This window comes from Panthera pardus, unplaced genomic scaffold (genome assembly GCF_024362965.1).
Source record: "Panthera pardus isolate Hobbes unplaced genomic scaffold, ASM2436296v1 HiC_scaffold_10, whole genome shotgun sequence".
NCBI classification, from domain to species: domain Eukaryota; kingdom Metazoa; phylum Chordata; class Mammalia; order Carnivora; family Felidae; genus Panthera; species Panthera pardus.
Window position 1 is genome coordinate 58,518,467 of NW_026526655.1, and position 20,999 is coordinate 58,539,465.

Here is a 20,999-nt window from a genome sequence, read left to right on the forward strand (position 1 = left end):
TTTCTTACCTTGGTTCTTTCCCCCCTGCTGCTCCAGTACCTGGCGTCGTGCCTGGCCACAGTACATTCTTAGTAAATGTTGGCTCGATGAGAGAATGGTAGATCAATGCTGAATATTTTAATGGTTCCAGGAGAAAAAAATATCTGTTCTAGATGTAAGCAGGGATCTTAAGAATAGAGTAACACTCACATGTGAGTTTTTGCCTTTGTCTGTAAAACAGCTTATTCTCACTTGGTGTCATGAAGATAAAACAATTTAGAACAATAACGGTTTCGTTTTCAAATATATTCTCATACTATTTTTCCTTCTATTTTTTCACTCTCATAACAATGGTTTGTTGCTTCCATAGGTTATCAGCCCATTCTAAAGAAATGGCTTATGGGTCAAGACCACGGGTCCAGACAACTAGATTCTAGTTCGAACTCAAATATGTTTCCCAGGTCACTTCATCTCTCTGAGCTTTGGTTACTTTATAAACTGAAACAGTTTGCTCAGTGACCTCTAAAGTACTTGCCATTTCTAAAATTCTAAAGTATTTTATGGCTTTGAGGGCTTGAGGTGGGGACTGTTGCCCATAGGCTCTTTTGCTCCTGTTTGTAAGTGACCCATCTGCACTTTTCTTAGGAACGTAGGGTTTAAATGTAGGCTCTGTTACGGCCCACTGAAGAAACCAAATTAAGATAAAGATTTTCTAAAACTGTAATATTCGGTGTTGGCGAGAGTATGGTGAATGGGGCATTCATTCTTTCATGAGGCCAGAGGGAGTATAAGTCTTCCCCGTGGACCATTTGCACTGCGTATCAAGAGTTTAAATTGTTCAAACTCTTTGATCCAATACTTCTTTTTCTATTGCATAAACCTAACTGAACACAAGAATTTGTGTATAAGGATGTTGATATTAGCACACTTATAAAAGCAAAGTAAGAAATAAAGTAAATGACCAGCCATAGGAGAATGTTCAATAAATTGGTGTCGAAATTCCATGCAGTCATTAAAAAATCATGTTTTCAAAGAGTATTTAGCGGTAGGAAAGGCTAACAGAACCTGGATTCAAAACTGCATATTTATCATCTTCATTTTGAAACATTTTATATGTATCAAGACCAGAAGGAAATATTCCAAAAAGTTAACGTGTACTTCTAGTAGGATTATACGTAATTTCTCTCCTTTAAATTTGAGTTCAGCATTTCCCACAATAGACTGGTGCTGGTGTAATACTGTTACAAAACGGTCGTTTAAAACGGGTTAAAGACCTGTCAGGTGCAAAGCAGCGTGCTGGTGCTGTCGGTTTGGAAAGATGAGAAGAGTGACACCTGGTGTCTGAGAGCACCGTCTTGCAAGTACCGTAGACATAAATAAATACCCACTTGGCGGGAATGGGGATTGATGCCGTGAACAAGTTGCCAGCAGTGAAATATGATCGGACAGAGGAGGAGGCCATGGTTCGTATTTCTCAGGCACCTTCAGGCTCTGGGGGACACTGCAGCGCCGCCTATAGGTCAGCCAGTGTGCGCATGGGTGTTGCCATCCCCTTGGCCTGACTGACACAGAATCCTGGGAAGACCTTCCAAGAAGCCATCTTTGCCGTGTCTGTTTCTATTTTGGTGATATTTAAGATGTTCTTTTGAGGCGTTATTTTAACGATGAGCTCAGGATACAATATATCATTATTCAAAAATAGGACACAGTGTGTTTACAAAGACAGTATGTCCCGTAGATTCTGCAGAAGGTCGTAGAAGTATGACTATACAGTATAATTACTGGAAGCTCTTTCTGGCGTGGCGGTGTGTGCAGACCGAGTCTTTCCCTACTTAGTAGAGGTTCCTGAGAGCTGGAACGGGGCGGATTCTTCGTCAGCTTCCAGAGCTCAGTAGTAGTTCCTGGCACACAGTAAGCATTAAATAGTTCTTGAATTAATAAATGTATGCTTACGTTACTAAGATTCATAATGAGCGGAGCCAAGAAAAATGCTAGTTGTGAGGCAATAGGGAGCAAGAAATAGACCCCCTGTCAGGCCTCCTTAATAGGGGAGCTTTATTGTAAGGATGGGCAATAAAGAACACAGGATACTCAGGACTACCCCACAGGGAGGCACACGCTGGATGGGCTCTGGAACCCTGCCATTTGAGTTCAAATTGTGTCTGGGCCACTTATGAGCTGTGTAGCCTTGGTCAAGTTACTTAGCTTCTCTGTGCTTCAGTGCCATCATCAGCATCATCATCATCATCATCATCATCATCAAGAGTCATTGTGAAAATTGAATGAATGAATACTTGTAAAATTCCTAAAATGATCCTTAGCACATGGTAAGGGCACAATAAATGCTAGCTATTATTGTTACCGTTAGCTTCGCTACTGTTAGAGTTATTAAAGACTACAGTACAGTTTAGGTACCTGAAAAATCACGATGTGCCCTCAGTCCCAGGAGACGGATCATCTCCTCTCTTATGTCCACCAGTTAACTGGCTATTCCTGTCTCCTCTCATTTCTCTGGTATGACTGACTGCCTACCTGTCCCCATGATTCCCAGTTCATACTTCTGAGACGAGGAGGAAACAGACTGCCTTGTTCGAGCAGAGCAGGCTTTTTCACACCCGGCCATCTCACAGCGTGCTCTCCAGCAGGAAGACTTGGGCTGGGGTCCTGCCCTCATCCAGTTGGCCTTGACTGGGGTGGGGTCAGCTGCATCTGATCTCAGCAGGGGAATGTGGGCACAAAGGAAGCCCTTGTAACCGTGAATTTTAAATTATTCAGCAAAGAGGGCTTGAAGAATAAAGAAAGGGTAGAAAAACAAAACGGAAAAGCAGCTTAACCCTTTGGAGAGACAAGATGACTTTTGGCATTTTCCACCTGGCACACTGATTCGTTTTCTAAGGCCCGTTTGTTACTGTTCAGATCCATAAAGGAAATTGTGTGACTAAGAACTGTGGAGATGAGGTGAAACCTCAGAGGCCTTCACCGAATCTCTGCCTTTGTGGGCCATGACCTTCCCACCTCTGTGGCGTTCACATTGCAGCTTGTCTACGTCGTGATGCCTTACTCAATTGCCTTTGTGCCACGGACCGGCCAAGAAACCACAGTGTGGTGTGTAAACTACACATGGAAATGCCGATGGGCCTTGTGATTAGCTCCATAGCTAAAGGATACCTTTGGGGAAAGCTCACAGGGAGGACATTAATGTCCAAGTTTCACGTTCTCCTAGACCATACTCGTCTCGCTGTCACTGCCATGGATCTGCATCTTTTCACCCCTCCTCGCATCCTCAAGGTGATCAGGACAATGCCATTTCATTTCCTGGAACAATACTAATAATAGTTAACATTCATTGTGCCATTACTGTGTGCTAAGGATCATTCTGGGCACTTTTATTTTCACTTTAAGACCACCCTAGAAGTTGAGTTGAGTCAAGCCTGGTAGAAATGGCTGTTTGCTCCAATGCCTGTGTAGCTCTGCGTGAAACACACAGCAGGACACAGGTAGATGAACCTTTGGGTGGGGATGGGGGGTTAGTCCGCACTCACAGACTATGCAAGATCATTTCTGGGCCACCTCTCTTTTTTGTAGATGCCTATGATTTGGTATTTCTTTGGGCCAGAAAATAGCACTGGAAACACTGAACAGAAAGCATTCTATCCCTTATTACCCAATGTGTTTTTTCCAGAGCATCCCAAAAGGTTATGTTGGGTTTTATGAGCTGCAGAGGATTGCTGACTGGTGCACCACCTAGAAAGACAAATGGCAAAAACTGCAGAGCTTGGAGCTGCCCTTGTAAGTCGGCTACTGAGCTGAGACAAAATCTCTGCTTCCTGTGCCCAGCTTGAATATTATGGCCAGCACTGGAAGAAGGAAAAGCATCATTTAAAACATTTTAATTGTCACCACATGTGATCTGGGTACTGAATGTTTTGAACTGAAAATCTCACTACCCAACTGAAAGTCAACAACACACACTTCTGATACTAAAGGTCGTCACTCTTTCCTGTCTTCCCTTCACAAAACTGGAAATCAAATAAAATAACTAGGTCTTCTGCTGTGAGGTGCATTTCCTCGAGTGATCAAAACCAAAGGGCTTTTGGGCATCCTGACCCAATTAGCAACAAAGATGTCAAAATAGCAGTACAAAACAGGACTGAGAAAACAGTTTTAGCCTTCTGCTCATACCTACCTCTAGTGACCTTCTCAAATAAGGTTATTTGAAAATAAAATAAGGATCATTTTAAGATTTTGGTAGCAACCATTGCCTATTCTTTCAGAAAAGTAGCTGTTTTTACAGAAAGCTCCAAGTGGTTTTTAAAACCAAACAGAATGTGATCTTTGTCGATGATGTGTTCACTTCATTTGAAGAGTATTGTTAAATGCCCGGGAGTTGAAAATTCAGTATTGGTCATCTTTTAAAGATTGTAGATGGATTTCAGCCCACGATGTACACAGGAAACAACTGTTTTAGATGCCCTGCTCCTCTCTTAGCTCTGTAAAGACACACTGTGGAAGGAAAACCCATGGAAAGGCTCCAGTGATGGAGAGACCATGTGTGAGAGGCTCAGAATTAGCTTCTGATCTCCCAGTGGCTTCAGGAAGGAACATCAGACTTACCATTCCGGCCAAGGTCCAGGGCGCCCCTCCCTGTCTCAAGGAGAGAACAGTGTGAAGAAGTCCTCTTATATACACGTCATTCTGTGTCTGAAGCATTGTGGGGCGGGATATATTCTGTTATTCCATCCTGACCCCAGGATGGATAACCCTGCCCTTTCATCCCCTTTGGCACAAAACAGAATCACTAGATAATCGCCACCCTTCAGTTTTCCGGTGTGTGTGTGTAGCTACAGCCAAGGTAAACTGGTCTCTCATGTTCCTTTTGAGTTGAAATTAGCTGAGCTGTTTGTTTCCTCTGAGCCATATACAGATGCTTTTTGAACTATCTTTGTGTTTGAGGGATTTTTTTTTTCATGGTATCAGCACACCACTTCCTCCAGGTCATTACTTTGAAACAGTTTTGCAGAAGGAGCTATCCCTGCTGGCCAGCAGCCTAAGCAAGCAAAGCAATGATGGAGGGATGGCCGCAGACCTTTACAGTGCATTTCATGTTTGTGCATGACTTCATGAAATGACTTCTCATCCACTCATCTTGGCAGATAGGGTGGTGGGCTGGCATCTGAGCTTGCCAGCCAGAAACTGCACTTTGTCAATATCGGGCACTGGCTCCCCCGTTTGAATGATTCTCAAAGTTTAGGCTAAAATAATGTCCTCAGATGACCCTTTGCGACTCTCTCTTTCTGAGAATTCCATGGAACTCTTTTTTGAATGTGGATTTCTACTTAATCTTTGGTACTTTCAGATGATACCTTTTGGAAAATGCAAGTTTGAGTAAAACCACTCTTAACTTTCCTTTTATTATACTTTAAATATTTTTATTAATGAACGACCTTTGAATGTCAATACACAAACATATACAGTGCTTTTACTAATACGTTTTATAAATATTATTCCCTTTTCCATAGATTCATAAGTTTCTTTTATCATGAAGATAATAATAGTTTATAGTATCTCAAGGGTAAATCCTAAACCTTTAAGTACTTTACTTTTGTATTTATGTTAAGGAAAATAGAATGAGAGATTTAAAATATATAATCTTATTGGGGCGCCTGGGTGGCTCAGTCAGTTAGGTGTCCGACTTCAGCTCAGGTCATAATCTCACCATTCATGAGTTTGAGCCCCGCATCAGGCTCTGTGCTGACAGCTCGGAGCCTGGAGCCTGGAGCCTGCTTTGGATTCTATGTGTCCCTCTCTCTCTCTCTCTCTCTCTCTGCCCTCCCATGCTTATACTCCGTGTCTCTCGCTGTCTCTCAAAATTAAGTAAACATTTAAACAATTAAAATATCTAACTTTGTTAAGTTCATAGTGATTTTTAATATTCCCAGACTTATGCATTACAAAACTGATTTCACTTTTATTAAATTCTGAACTTATATTTTTAAGAGTGCTTTTGCGGGGAGTAGCAGGGGTGGGAGGAGTTACACTTAAGGAAAATAATTTCTGAGGTGGCCTAGTCCTTTCATGGACTTTATTTTTGTAAAAACCCAAAATTCTAGTAGCGCGGTAATGTGTACCGGTTACTTTCCTGAGTAACGTTGTGTACAATACAGTCATATTATAATTTAAATCTTTTTTAAAAGCTGCATTTTAAGTAAAAAAAAATTTGCAAGATTGTATTTTTATTTTTAATTTTTTTAACGTTTATTTATTTTTGAGAGAGACAGAGACAGAATGAGAGTAGGTAGTAGGTTAGGGGCAGAGAGAGAGGGAGACACAGAATCTGAAGCAGGTTCCAGGCTCTGAGCTGTCAGCACAGAACCCGAAGTGGGGCTCAAACTTACGAACTGAACTAACTGTGAGATCCTGAGCCAAAGTCGGACACTCAACCGACTGAGCCACCCAGGCACTCCAATGTTTATTTATTTTTGAGAGAGAGAGAGAAAGAGAGAGAAAGCACGAGCAGGGGAGGGTCAGAGAGAGAGGGAGACACAGAATCTGAAACAGGCTCCAGGCTCTGAACTGTCAGCACAGAGCCCGACACGGGGCTCGAACTCATGAAGCACGAGGTCATGACCTGAGCCAAAGTCAGAGGCACAACCAACTGAGCCACCCAGGAGCCCCTCAAGATTTTATTGTTAAGTAACGTCTATACCCAAATTGGGGCTCAAACACACAACCCCAGGATCAAGAGGTGCGTGCTCCACCGACCGAGCCAGCCAGGTACCCCTTCAAGTCGGCATTTTTGAAACTGAGGATATACACGTCACCAACAGTAATCTTTAACGACTCCAGAGTAGAACGTGTACTGCTCTTGTTCTCCATTGCTTAACCTTTTGTGTGTTGCTTATGCCTGTAAAGATTTTGAGATGCTTCATCTTTTTGTATCTCTCAGTATTATTTAGAAGCTCATCTATATTTTCAAGATATGAGGGGGGAACAAAGCCAAAGAAGGAACCCTTATCTCGGCGGTGTGCAGTTAGAGGTTGAAGGGAATTCAGCGGACACTGCTAGGGAAGAATGCTAAAAATGGGCCTCCACAGAGGATTTTGTACGAGGCAGGAAGGAGTTTCAGAGGAGTAGAAAGGTGTGTGTACAGAAGCCATTGTACTTTGGAAAATGAACTTTCACACCGGTCATCTTTCATATTGGTTCTCCGTGAGCTCCCTGCCGACGAGAGCTGGATACTCAGAGCGCGTTCGGTGTGGTGTTCAGTTCTGCTGCAGCTTCAGTTGACTCTTGGGCACGGCTGTCTTTCGCGTCACAGTGCCATCCTCATCTTGTGGTGACCGAACTTGGGCATAATGATAGGTATCGTGGTTTTGTTTTCTCACTTGCTCAGAGAGAAATCAGACCTTGCCTCAAAGCCTGTTTTCTTTCAGTTCACTATGCACCTGCTCCGAAAACATTCTCAGACCATTGCTGTTCTCTCTGTTTGCTCCTTAACCGCGAGAATAAAGCAGCCTGGAAAATCAGCGCTGTTTTCTACTCCCCAGGTGGGTGAGACCACCCCCAAAGGGCTTTGGGGCATCTTCTTAGTGCCCTAGAAGAGAAGTCCTGTTCTCTGCCTTGGGGGGTTTTGAGACTAGTGGCTTCCTATCCTCCTCCTGGGAGGGATGGCGACAAGCCTACTGAGAGGCAATGAGCCCATCCGGGTGAATGAAAACAAAGCAGTGAGCATAAAATCTATTTACTAATCCCTATTTCTCTTTAAATTTTAGGAGAAACAGTATTTTTAGGAAGTTGCTGGGGCATTTTTTTTTTTTTTGAATTTGTGTTCCTTGAATCTAGCGATGTTTGGAAATGCACAAAAATGCGGCAGCACTGGTGAATGAGAATGGGACCGGCACAAATCAGGTGGATCAACACCAGCTTTTTGAAATGGTCCTGAGGGGATTTGAAACCTAGCTGTAGAATGATATAAAACAGAGTTACTGGAATTACTGGTACCCAACTTTTCTCAACTGTCAAATAGGGTAAATTCTTCATTCTCACATTGTATTGAATTATCCCTCTGTGAACAGAAAGAGCCACTTTTCCTGCTCTGTTTCCTCCTTTATGAAGCAGCACGAACCATGGAGACACTTAGCTCACTTAGTAATAGTCATGATAGCTGACACTGTTGAGTGTTTAGTATGCTCCATGCACTTTCCCCCAGAGTGGCTGCCTTTCTCACTTAGGTGCATCAAACACCTTCTGAGTGGAACTGTAGGACATTGGCAAGGAGAGGGAGAGGGAACTGTAGGAAATGGGCAAGAGCCTTTGACTTGGGAAGACCCAGTGGAAAGGAGGCCAGAGGATGGCATGCCAGCCCAGGTCCTCGGGTGAATCATCAGGTACCGAACTGTGGTTACTTTGAATGATCTATGCTCAGAAGTGGTTTTGGTCACCAAGTTTTTAATCATTAAAGAAAAAAATTCTGAATTAGATTTCTAAGTGTTTATTTATTTTGAGAAAGAGAGAGAGAATGCAAGCAAGCAGGGGAGGGGCAGAGAGAGAGGGAGGGAGAGAATCGCAAGCAGGCTCCACATCATCAGTGCAGAGCCTGACGCGGGGCCCAAGCCCATGAACCGAGAGACCATGACCTGAGCCGAAACCGAGAGTCAGACGCTTTACCGACTGAGCCACCCAGGCGTCCCTCTAAATTAGATTTGACTTCTTCCGAAATATTTGTTTAATGGCTGGTGAAGACAGTGAAGATAAAGGAAGCTTTGGAGACTCATTGGGTCAGCCCACATCGCTCCTTAGTTCCTGGGAACTTTTGTCTTGTGAAGATGGAATTAGGTGACTCAGGGTCATAATGACTGTTTTCTGTACTCGGAGTTTAGAGCTTCGCACACGGATGCATGTGTGTAACAATAAGCAAGCATTCCTACTTCTGCCTTTGAGGTAGATGTGTCACAGTGAGATGGGCCCAGACTTCCTGCACCCTCCTCCCGACTTAAGACGGAGACATTTCTGGAAATGGTGAAAATTCTCACAGGCCACACAAAATTAGCCACTGTCGCCATCTCAGAAAATTCTTACGAAAGCGTGTATCTGTCGGCAATAGAGGCCGTCCTTAATTTATGAAATTTGCTTTATTGGTGTACAGAAAGGGTCACTGTTTACCCATCCAGTCCTTCAAAGGTTAGGACATTTTATTTTGTCTATGGAAAGTCATGGAACTTTTAAGTAATCTTTAGGTTCAAAAATGGAAGAAATAAGGGAAAGATTAAAACCTTGTGATTAAAAAAATCCAGATAACAGACAATTAATGGAGGAATATATGCTAATAATGGAGAAGACAAGAAATATATGAAACACTGCCAGCCTCACTAATAAAAGAAATGAAAATCAAAACTGTCCGTACATATAATTTTCATCTATCAAATTGGTAAAGATTTTTACAAGTGCTAATAATAGAACATGTTGAAAAGAAATGAAGGCACCCAGGGGGGGTGCCTGGGTGGCTCAGTGGGTTAAGCATCTGACTTCAGCTCAGGTCATGATCTCATGGTTTGTGGGTTTGAGCCCCGCTTTGGGCTCTGGGCTGACAGCTCAGAGCCTGGAGCCTGTTTCGGATTCTCGGTCTCCCTGTCTCTCTGGCCCTTCCCTGCTTGTGCGCGCTCTCTCTCTCTCTCTCTCTCTCTCTCTCTCTCAAAAATAAAATAAAAACATAAAAAAAATTTTTTTAAGAAAAGAAATGAAGTAGGTACTAATGGGAGAAGAAATGCTACCGCTGTGAGAAAACAGTTTAACAATATGTATCAAGATCATTAAAAGAGAAACCTTTGTATCTTCCATTCCAGTGATTGTACTGTAACACATGTATCCTGAGAAAATAATCTGAAATGACTACAAATATTTAGTCTGTTAACCTGGTAGGATTTGTAACAGCGAAATTGGATGCAATTTAAATGTTTAACAATGAAAATTAGCTACACAGGTAATAGACCACACATAAAATGAAATATTCAACTATTAAAATTGCATTAGGAGAATATTTAATAATATGAGCAAATGTGAAAAGAGGATGTAAAACTACATATATACAGTAGGATCCCATTTTATTATTTTTTTTATTTGAGAGAGAGAGAGAATGTGAATGGGAGAGAGGAGCTGAGGGAGAGAGAAAGAGAGAGAGAGAGAGAGAGAGAGAGAGAATCTCAAACAGGCTCATGCTCAGTATGGAGCCCAATCTGGAGCTCAATCCCATGAGCCTGAGATCATGACCTGAGCTGAAATCAAGGGTCAGATATTCGACCGATTGAGCCACTGAGGCACCCCAGTATGATCCCATTTTAGACACACACACACACACACACACACACACACACACACACACACAGAGGAAAAAAAGACTGGAAGCAAATTCCAAAATGTTAACTGGTTTCTTTGAGTACTATGGGTCATTTAAAAATTTATTTATATTTTCTAAACATTTCCATGTATGAATTTTTAATAAGGAAAAAGATATATTAAGTGAAGGAAGGAAACTATAAAAGGTAAGAGAAACTTAAGGAAATTACCCCCCCAGACAGTGTGATTCTGCCATAGGATCTCACTACAGCCCTATATATTTTTTCTTTTTTTTTTTAATTTGAGAGAAAGAATGATGGGGTGGAGGAGGAGGAGAGAGAGAGAGAGAGAGAGAGAGAGAGAGAGTCAGTCTCAAGCAGGCTCCACTCTAGGCTCAATCCCACAACCCTGAGATCATGACCCGACATCAATCAACTGAGCCATGCAGGTGCCTCTGTATTCTTTTGTCTCAACAAAACGCCCACTAATTCAACGTCATTTGGGTGAACAGCTCCTCTTTCTTTCAAAACAACATGTTTCTTCCTTCCATGTTGGTGAGATCATCTTATCGTGGGGAAGGGACAGAAGCCACTCAGGGTCCTGAGTGGGGAAATTGCAGGGCAGCCTAGCGGCAGGGGGTAGAGGCTGAGGCCGGAGTGCACCAGAGTAATGAAGCCCTCACCCCTCCATCATCTCTGAGGCCTTTCCTTTGAAGACTTGGAAATGAAGTCTGGTTAGTCACACTATGAATTAAGTAGACGTTTGTGGGCTGGCCTGGCAGGATGCCATCAAGTATGATTGTATGGAAATGGTTCTCAAACCAAAATGCCTATCCCCACCTAAGGACTTCAGAGCGCTGTGCACTTAAATTGGAGTGGGCCTGAATTAGGCCTCCTTCAGGAGGTCAGCTTCGTGAGGCTACTCTGTGTAAGGTGAGCCGGCTGAAACGAACACCTGGGCTGCACGATTCAGGGGATAAATTCGTTTTCCTTCCACCGTGTCATCAGCTCAGATACGAATGTGAACTCCACGTGCGTGGAGAGCTTTGTCTGTTTGATCGCTCTCGTGTCACCGGCAGCCCTTGTCACGTGATGGGTAGAAGGTCTCTGTTGGATGACCGCTGTGCATCGGAGCCCTAGCGATGGCCCTACTCACCAGGTAGCCATGCAGGCAGGGACACACACGTAGTGTAAGCAGATAAAAGGATTGTAGAAAATATTTTTTATTTCTAGAAAGCAATTCCCTGTTTCGTGTCTCTCTTTTTGGCTGAGAAGACTGGCTGAGATGTTGCGTGTGGGGCCAGGTCAAGGGTAGGAAAGGTGGTGATGGCACAGGGTCAAGTTGGAGAAGCTAATCTGAAGGAAGACAGCCCCGGGGCTGGAGAGGGGCCGCGCTCAGCCTGGCAGGGGCTGTTGGCAGAAGTGGAGGTTATGCTAGCAGGCTGTTCTTGACCTTAGCCACAGTCCCCAGGCAGCTACTTATTTGCCTTGCCTAAAACACAACTGCCTCCTAGGAGCCAAGAGTAACAAGCAGCCTGGGCTCGGGGGGGGGTTGGCTGTTTGTTTTATTTTATTTTTTATTTTTTTAATGGTGGTCGGGATGAGGCAGGGAGAGGCCATGGAGATATTTTTTTTCTTTCTTAACTCTGCCCATTTATCTTCCTGAGGGTGTCCTACAAAAATATAAACCACATGTAGTTCTTATACCTCAAATCTTTGTGGTTTGTTATTCCCAAACTAGTCATTACTTATTTGTTTTTTCTTTCACTGAAAAATAATTGACGTGCAATCTTGTAACCGTTTCAGGTGCACTAGTCGATATTTAAATGTAGTTGTGGAGTTGCTTTTTACATAAACCGCCAACTGATCAATCATACTGTCAGAATGGTCCTGAAGCAGAATAAAATGGTCCAAGGCTGAGTTAAGCAGTTCCATGAGGCAGGAGAAGGAGTCATGTGGTCAGCACTGAGCAAAGGGAACGAAACAAAACAAAAGCAAAACGTGTGCACGCACACACCCCTTGCGATCATGCCCTTTCCTGATCCTATGGCCCCTGCACCCATATTTGGAGTTGAGAGAACTACGTGCATGCACTTGGTCCCATAGGAATCACTTTCCATTGTCTTTCCCGTGTCCTGATAGGGTAGCCATCCCACCAGAGACAACCTGGACGTGTTTTCCCGACAGTCTGTTTTCCCAGGCATTTGGAGAATCCAGAGCAGCCAAATGGGAGGCAGAAAGTTCTTGGAGTAGCAGAATCCCCCCGGGAATCTGGGGTCACTGAAGTAGAATAAATTCTGTTTCAGCCAAGCCACTGAGAGAAGCAGAGTCAGCTAAGAAACAGGAGAAGGAAGCACCGTGCGTCTGTGACCTGTTTGGAAATAAGTGCACAATTCCCTCCCTGGACTGTAGGTGAGCGGCTGTGGTCCCCGTGGCCCCTTTCTCTCCCTCCTGGGCTAGATGAGCAGAACCATCAAACTGCATCCCTGACTATAAGCCCAGGAACAGTGGCCCTCAGCCTTGTCTGACTCTGCACCCACTCCACTATTTTCCAGTGCCGACTTCACGACCTTCAGTGAAACTGCATCAGTGAAATAATCTGACCTGACAGATAATTTCCTCCAAAATCTATATTATCTTTACCTGCAATTAAAACGAGAACTAGGGGCGCCTGGGTGGCTTAGTCAGTGAAGCGTCTGACTCTCAACTGCAGCTCAGTTGTCATCTCACGGTTTGTGAGTTCAGGCCCCGAGCGGGGCTTCATGCTGGTGCCGCAGTCAGTTTGGGATTCTCTCTCTGCCCCTCCCCCACTCGTTCTCTCCTCTCTCTCTCTCTCTCTCTCTTTCTCTCCTTTCTCTTTCAAAATACATAAACTTTATTTAAAAAGGAGAGAGAAATAAAAGGAACATAATTTATTATTAAATAACTTCAATTTGTAAGGGATCGGATACAACTCATTAGCAAACAAAATGAAGTAATTGGCTGGGTGCTTACATCTCCACCTGTAACCACCGTCAGTGGGCAACTGCACCTTCACACTAACTTGGATAAGGGCTAGAGAACTACGTACCTCCAGGGGCAATGCCTTTGGGCACGTGATCTGCCAAGAGGGGTGAAGACCTGTTAGTAAAACTGAGCAAAACATAGTATTTCATTTATAGGATGGTTGTGTTACTGGAACATTCAGGGGCTAATACAACAGTGCCATAATTACTTTGAGTTTATATTTAACATGGAGCCAAGGTCTGGGATCAGATCACTAGAAACACTTTCTTTCCTACATCAGTCTCTAAGAGGACCTTTGAAAATCGTATGGGACAATTCTTCACTGAGTGGGACAGTCGGGGACACTGCAAATTGTCTAGCGTCTCCGGTCCCCAGGTGTGAAGTCCCCAAAGGCCCCCCACTATTTTGACACCCACAAATGCCTCCATTTCCTGACCACATGCAGAGTGGTTGGGCGTGCCTTTTCCAGGTAACAGCTGCACCAGCCAGGCCTGGCTTCTGTGCAGTCAGGGGTCCCAGGGGAAGTCTTGGGTCATGGAGCCCTTCCTGCAGTGTTCAGATGGGTGACGTCAGGCCCAAAGGTGCAGAGTTACATAGGCTCTTGTTTCCCGAGTACCCCGTGGAAGGCTCTCCTGTCCCCGTGGTTTCTGTCCTTTAGCTACAGACACTGGGTAACCATCTAGAGAAGTCTGAATGAGGAACAATATGGCTATTGTCCCACCCCAGAAATAATCGTAAAGGCCCCAGCCTGGGCTTTATGCTTAATGATTAGCAACCAAAAGGAACCCAGGGCTATCCATATGGCAGTAGATTCTCCCTATTGTGTATACAAGTGGATACACAGCAGGATGTGAAAATGGGGCTTTCCACTAGTTTTCCCCTTGGGTTGAAAGAAACTTCTCTCTATATTTCACATGGGTTTTCCCCTTGGGGGCCACTTGTATTGGATGTTGGTGACCAACTGGGAAATTTTTGCATCTTAATTAAATTACCTAAGACGAGACAGTGCTTTCAAAGGAAACCTGAACGGTCTTTCCACACATAAAAAGCATTTGTCCGTCAAAGACATAAAATCAGTGATGTTCCAATTTCAGCATTTGTTGTTGTTATTTGCTGAGTATAAAACTGTCAAACTGGGGGCGCCTGGGTGACTCAGTTGGTTGGGTGTCCAACTTTGGCCTAGGTCTTGATCTCGCCGTTCCCAGTTCAAGCCCCACATTCGGGGTCTGTGCTGATGGCTCAGAGCCTGGAGCCTGTTTCAGATTCTGTGTCTCCCTCTCTCTCTCTCTCTGCCGTTCCCTCCCCCCCCCCCAATAAATAAACATTAAAAAAAATTAAAGAATAAAAACATCAAACTGTCAGTGTAGAGAAACAGGGCCTTCCGTTTTGTCCTCAGAACCTAATGTACTGGACAGCTGGTCTTTGGGGATAAAATACTGATTGGTTGAGTATGAATATATGAAACCATTATGGGAATGTTCTTTCTGGATGGTGCTGGGTCTCTTTCTTCCCACTCCGGATGTGGTTCTCCTTTTCTTCTTACCAAGGGAGTCACCTCGCCATTTTTTAACTTAAGTAAGAGGCTCTGTCATATCCCTGACACTGGCAAATAGCCCTGCTTGAGAAAGAGCTGTTACATGTGTTGGCAGGTCCCCACGTTGTCTTTGTAAATGTCTGTCCTGTGTCACCACATGACAGGAGAAGTAAGAGCCTTCCCAGGACCTTTGGGAGGAACAAATCCAGCACAAACCTACCCCACCCTGGTGCTTCCCGACCTACACCCAAACCTGTGGCAGCCTAACCCCAACCTTAGGTTCAATGAGGGATGAAACTAAACTTGGACTTGGACACTTTTATTTAATTTTTTAATGTTTTTATCTATTTATTAAAATGTATTTTTAATATGTATTTATTTTTGAGAGAGAGAGTGCACGTGAGCGGGGAAGGGGCAGAGAGAGAGGGAGACACAGAATCCGAAGCAGGCTCCAGGCTCTGACCTGTCAGCACAGAGTCTGACGAGGGGCTTGAACTCATGAACCCTGAGATCATGACCTGAGCCGAAGTTGAACACTTAACTGACTGAGCCACCCAGGCTCCCCTAATTTTTTTTTAATGTTTTAAAATTTATTTTTGAGACAGAACGCTTGAGCAGGGGAGGGACAGAGAAAGCAGAGGCTGGGGTGGGCGGGCGGGGGGCAGACAGAGGATCCAAAGCAGGCTCCACACTGGCAACAGCAAGTCCAATGTGGGGCTCATGATCTGAGCCGAAGTCTGACGGTCAACTGACTGAGGCACCCAGGTGCCCCTGGAGTTGGACGCTTTTAAAGTCCATTTACAACTATTTTTCAAGCCCCAGTGATATGCCAGATAGTGATCTAAAGCAGCTGGGGGGACAGCAGTGAACAAGGCAAACACTATGCTCCATAGGCTCCTTCTCTAGTTGGAAAAGCAGACCATGCACAGGCAACACAGAATGTGAACAGGTGAGGGGAGCAAGCCACAAAACCAGGAGAAAATGGTCCGAAATGCCCTAGGACAAGGGATGGGGGACGGGGTGGAGCAGTGGTCCAGGAAGCAGATCAGTGGGCGAGTGTCAGGTCCCCGTGGGCCTTGCTAGTCACTTCAGGGACTCTAGATTTTACCTGGTGAACAGTGGAAAGCCACGGAGGCTTTTGAGTCTGTGGATCTTTTCTGAGCCCCCACTTTGAAGGTATCATATGCAGTATATCTTGGCTGAGGATTCAAGTCCTGTGCTAGGATTGTCAGCGCTAAGAGTCTAGGAAGGAGAAGCCAACTGGGGTCTTTAATTCTTCTGGCCACAAGCCCGAGAAGTTTTAAGAGATGGCTCCAAGCAGGACAAACTCTTGTTAGCCCTGAATCTAGAGCCCGGGGCTGTGTCTGGGCAGCCCCGAGACTTCCCCAGGACTGACTTTGATTATGTGTGAAAGTGTCATCAGTGTATCCTACTGAGGAAAAGGAGGAGTAAAATAGGGGCTCCTTCCCACCAGGCTGCACCATCTAGAGCTGTGTTGTCCAGTATGGTAGTGGCTCTTGAGCATCTGAAATGTTGCCAGTGTAAAATATATATTTTTGAAGACTTAGTCAAAGAAAAGAATGCAAAATGCCTAGTTGATACTTTTTATTATGAGGACATGTTATAATGATATTTTTGAAATAGTGTGTTAAGTAAATTACTATTTTTTTAATGTTTATTTATTTTTTGAGAGAAAGAGAGAGAGAGAGAGAGAGAGACCGAGCACAAGAGGGGGAAGGGCAGAAAGAGAGGGAGACACAGAATCCAAAGCAGGTTCCAGACTCTGAGCTGTCATCAGAGCCTGACGTGGGGCTCAAACTCAGGAGCAGCGAGATCATCACCTGAGCCCAAGTCGGACACTCAACCTACTGAGCCACCCAGGCACCCCTAAATATATTATTATAATTTCCCATTTTAAACTCTTTATAACGTAGTTGGTAGAAAATATAGAGTTGCCTGTACGGCTCCAATATGGTGTGATACCCAGCGTACAATGGCGGCGGGGAGAACAGTAGAGGAATCTTGTGGTTAAATTCCCATTTGGGCAAGGAGAGAATGAGACATCAGTTGCCAGTCTCTAGAATATTTTATAACCCACCAGGCAAGTTCTCCCCATGCTGTCAGTGGGATGAGAACTTTGGCCAGCCAGTGGCTTACCCTGCTTCTGCTCTCTGCGAGGATCTTCCGTTTCTGCCGTCTTCCAGAGCCATCTCAAAGAGCAGGCCTCCCCCTATTCCTCAACCCACCTATTGTCATCAGGAATCTAGGGATTGCCTTAGGGTTTGAGCAATCATAATATGTTTTTTTGTTTTTAAATTTATTTATTTATTTTGAGAGAGAGACAAAGTGAGAGCAGGGGAGGGGTGGAGAGAGGGAGAATCTCAAGCAGGCTCCTCCCTGCTCAAACTCATGAAACTGTGAGATCATGACCTGTGCTGAAATCAAGAGTTGGTTGCTCAGCTGACTGAGCCACCCAGGTACCCCAATCATAATCTGTTTTTAACTAGTTTTGGACTTTATCCTCTAGTGTAGTGCCCTTAAAAATTTGGTAGGTGTCTCCAATCCCTGAACTCCATGTAACCAAAACTCAAGATTGTGTTGAGTCATAGTCTTTGTTTTCGTTTTTGTTTTTAGTATTTATTTACTTATTTATTTTGAGAGAGAGAAAATGCTCACATGTGCATACACAAGCTAGGGAAGGGCACAGAGAAGGAGAGAGAGAATCCCCAGTAGGCTCAGCACAGAGCCCAACCCAGGTCTCGATTTCACAACCAGGAGATCATGACCTGAGCTGGAATCAAGAGTGGGACACTTAACTAACTAAGCCACCCAGGGGCCACAAGTCATAGTCTTTAAATGTGGGACCAAGTCTGGGCACTTCTGTCTCCCACCAAATGAACCATCCTCCACTCTCCAACTTTGTGGCCTCAATCTTAGTCTCTGATTAGGTACAATTTGAAACAATGGCCTGAGCTGGTAGAACCATTCATAATTTACTCCTCGCTCTTGAAATGGATCCCAGTGTATCACAAAGAAAGTAACTGGCCGTATGTTCAGATGAGAGGACCTAACAGAATGTCTTTGGAGGGACACTGGGGTATCGGGCTTCTGTGTTCCAGATGTATTTCTTGATAGGGTTCTTACCTTTCGACCCTACTTTATCCAGTGTTAGCATAGCATAGACATTTTGAGTTTTCCAAACCACAAGGTTCCAGATTATTTGACCCTCAACCATCTTCGTTACAGATCACAGGCAAAAAAAAGGCCTCTAACAGAGAGTTGTATTTTTTGCCTCTCTGTGCCTGCAGTAAGCTTCAGCCTAAATTATCTCTCTTCTATGGTTCTTACTGAAGACTGCAAGAAACAGCCCACACATGCCAACATTCTACATGTTTCCTCCAGATCCTCTAGTGGTGCACCATCAGTAGGCTCATGGACGTATTAGGCCAAGGATTCAACAGGTGGCAGTGGTGGTGTTTGCCATCACATAACAAGGACGCCAACTAGCCCAGGAGAGCCTGCACTAGCCTGCACCTGACCTTAAATCGGTACCCGCGCATTTTAGGGTTAGCCACATGCAACACTCGCTTCTAGTACCGATTTCCACATCCCAAGAGTGTTTGTATTGCCAGTGATAGAAAACCTGACTGTCCTATCTCAAACAAAATAGAGAATTTGTTTGTTAGTATAAAATAAAAGCCCAGAAACAGGGCTAACCTGTGGTACAGATGTATTCAACCAACAGGATCAGTAGCTGATTTTCCCCCACCCCCAGTTCCCCACTCGTTGGTTTCACTTTCAGACCTCATGTCGTCAAAGGATGAGTGTGGCTGTTCCAGCCCCCGTATCCTCACAGATCCAACTCCAGCCCATCCAGCCGAAATGGCCTCGCCTCAGACCACAAGCTCCCTTGGTTTTAATGAGTTCACTGGCCGTCACTAAAAAAGCATGTGGGGCCAACTGAATGCAAGGCTCTGATTAGCTGACCCTGAATCACATGCTCTTCCTGTCTCTGCAGTGGGAGCACACGCCTCAGACCCACAGCTCTGAGAGTGAGGGAGAGAGGGGTCTCCAAACAAAAATTGAAGGGCATCAGTATAAGTAGGATGAATGAATGCCAAGCTGCCAAAACGTATGGAAATATATTGCAAATTTGCCCCCAGTAAGATTACACTAATTTATATTGATAGGGTGTAGAATGGTACAAAACTTGCTTTTAATTTCCCTGTATTTCTGAGATTATTTTTACATGATCAGACCTCTGGGGTGCCTGAGTGGCTCAGGTGGTTAAGCGTCCGATTCTTGATTTTGGCTCAGGCCATGATCTCACAGTTCATGGGTTTGAGCCCCGCATCAGGCTCTGCGCTGACAGCATGGAGCCTGCTTGGGATTCTCTCTCCCTCTTTCTCTGCCCCTCCCCATTCACACACACTCTCTTTTTCAAAATAAATAAATAAACTTAAAAAAATAAATTTGATCAAACCTGTGTAACTGTACTCATTATTTTGGGGGAAGAGGGAAATTTCTTTGTTTCTGCTGTTTTAAATCATGTAATTCTCATATTTTAACATTTTGAAAGTAGATTTCCTCACACAATAAATGCGCACGTTTAATCTGGCATGGTTTCTCTTTTCCCCTAACAAGCTATAAGGGAGGGCATGTTGCTATTGAGGAAGGTGTTTGAGAATTGAGGAACCAGTATTCTAAAACATCTTTCTACTATCAGGGCAAAAACTATACTATAACAGGTAGTCATGGAAACACAACTTGGAAAACCAGAATTATAAGCAAACAAGGCTTCTCATGTCTTATACATGTTGCTGTTCCCCTGATTCATTCTGTGTTGATTTGGGGTTGCCACGGGAGGGTCATGGGCTGTGGTCCTTTACTGCTTTTCCCAGACTGGTAAAAACTGTGCTGTTGTTTTATAATCTTCTGTCTGTTTGTGGTGGTGTTTTTTTTTTTTTTCCTGTACATTAATATGGAGGATTCTTTACCTGATTGGTTCAAGAGCTTATTGATTTTGTTTTACTCTACCGTTAAGCTCAGTTGGTCTGTGTTTTGAATGGGGGTGAAATACACATTTAAAATTCTCAGGGCGCCTGGGAGGCTGGGTTGGTTCAGTGTCCCACTTCGGCTCAGGTCATGATCTCGTGGTTCGTGAGTTCGAGCCCTGCATGGGGCTGTGTGCTGACAGCACGCAGATTCTGTCTCGTCTCTCTGCCCCTCCCCTGCTCACGCTCTATCTCTTTCTCTCTCAAATATAAAACAAAACATAAAAAAAAATTTTTTTTTAATTCTCTTTGAAGTCCAGAACTATGATTGTCTTTCTTTGCTGTGGATTTTTAATCCATTTACCTTTGGCCTTGGATTATAATAATGGCCCCGACAGCAACACAAATCGTACCCTCCCTCACCTTCTTCCCTCCATACCACAGCCTTCTCCCTACACCTTTTCTTTCTGCTGTCTCCTTATGCTTATAGAAAGGAAGTAAGTGAAATCCTCCTTCAGAACCTAAAATGAAGCTTACGGTGGTAATGACACTGGACTGCAGAGCAGGAGACCAGGCTGTGGCTCCTGCTCTGCTGCTGCCAGCTGTGTGATACAAGCAGGTCGCTTAGCCTCCCTGGACCCCCATTTCCTCATCTGTAAGTGACAGTGAGAACTTCGATCTCTGCAGTCTCATGCGGTCTTAAATTTCCTTCTTTCAAGAAGCTGATACCCATCTGAGACCGCTCACTGAGGAGGAAGGGCAGGAAGCACCTTCACATCCCACACTTGTGTGTCATCATTGCAGTGTGGCCTTCAAGTCTCCTGTAGCCCTCGATGCAGCTGGAACTCTCCCCAGTCCACCACACAACCTCTCCCTGATCTTTTCTGGCCTCATTTCCTTTATCTTATTTCTTCCTCTCCCTTTCTGATCGGATTGTTTACTTTTGACTTTTTAAGCCCATTTTTCTCTCCCTACTGCCCAATTACATAAGCTACCTGCACTGCATCCACTGGTGGGCTAACAGGCTTTGCTGAAGATCTGTGGCATCCTTCCTCTGGAAAAGTTCCCGTTACATGTCCTTTTTTTTTTTTTTTTTTTTTTTTTTTTTTTTTTTTTTTGAGACAGAGAGAAAGAGACAGCGCATGAGCACATGCG

The 20,999-nt window shown here is 44.2% G+C and overlaps 1 long non-coding RNA gene across 8 annotated transcripts in view; it reads right to left on the bottom strand.

Moving 5' to 3' along the window:
* The window catches only part of LOC109273334 (uncharacterized), a 143,143-nt gene that overhangs the window by 25,432 nt on the left and 96,712 nt on the right, over nt 1-20,999 (bottom strand). For all 8 annotated transcript variants that reach the window (XR_008423937.1, XR_008423934.1, XR_002082977.2 and 5 more), the window contains one exon: nt 9-3,294. This is a non-coding gene — a long non-coding RNA (uncharacterized LOC109273334). The remainder of the gene's footprint in view (nt 1-8; nt 3,295-20,999) is intronic.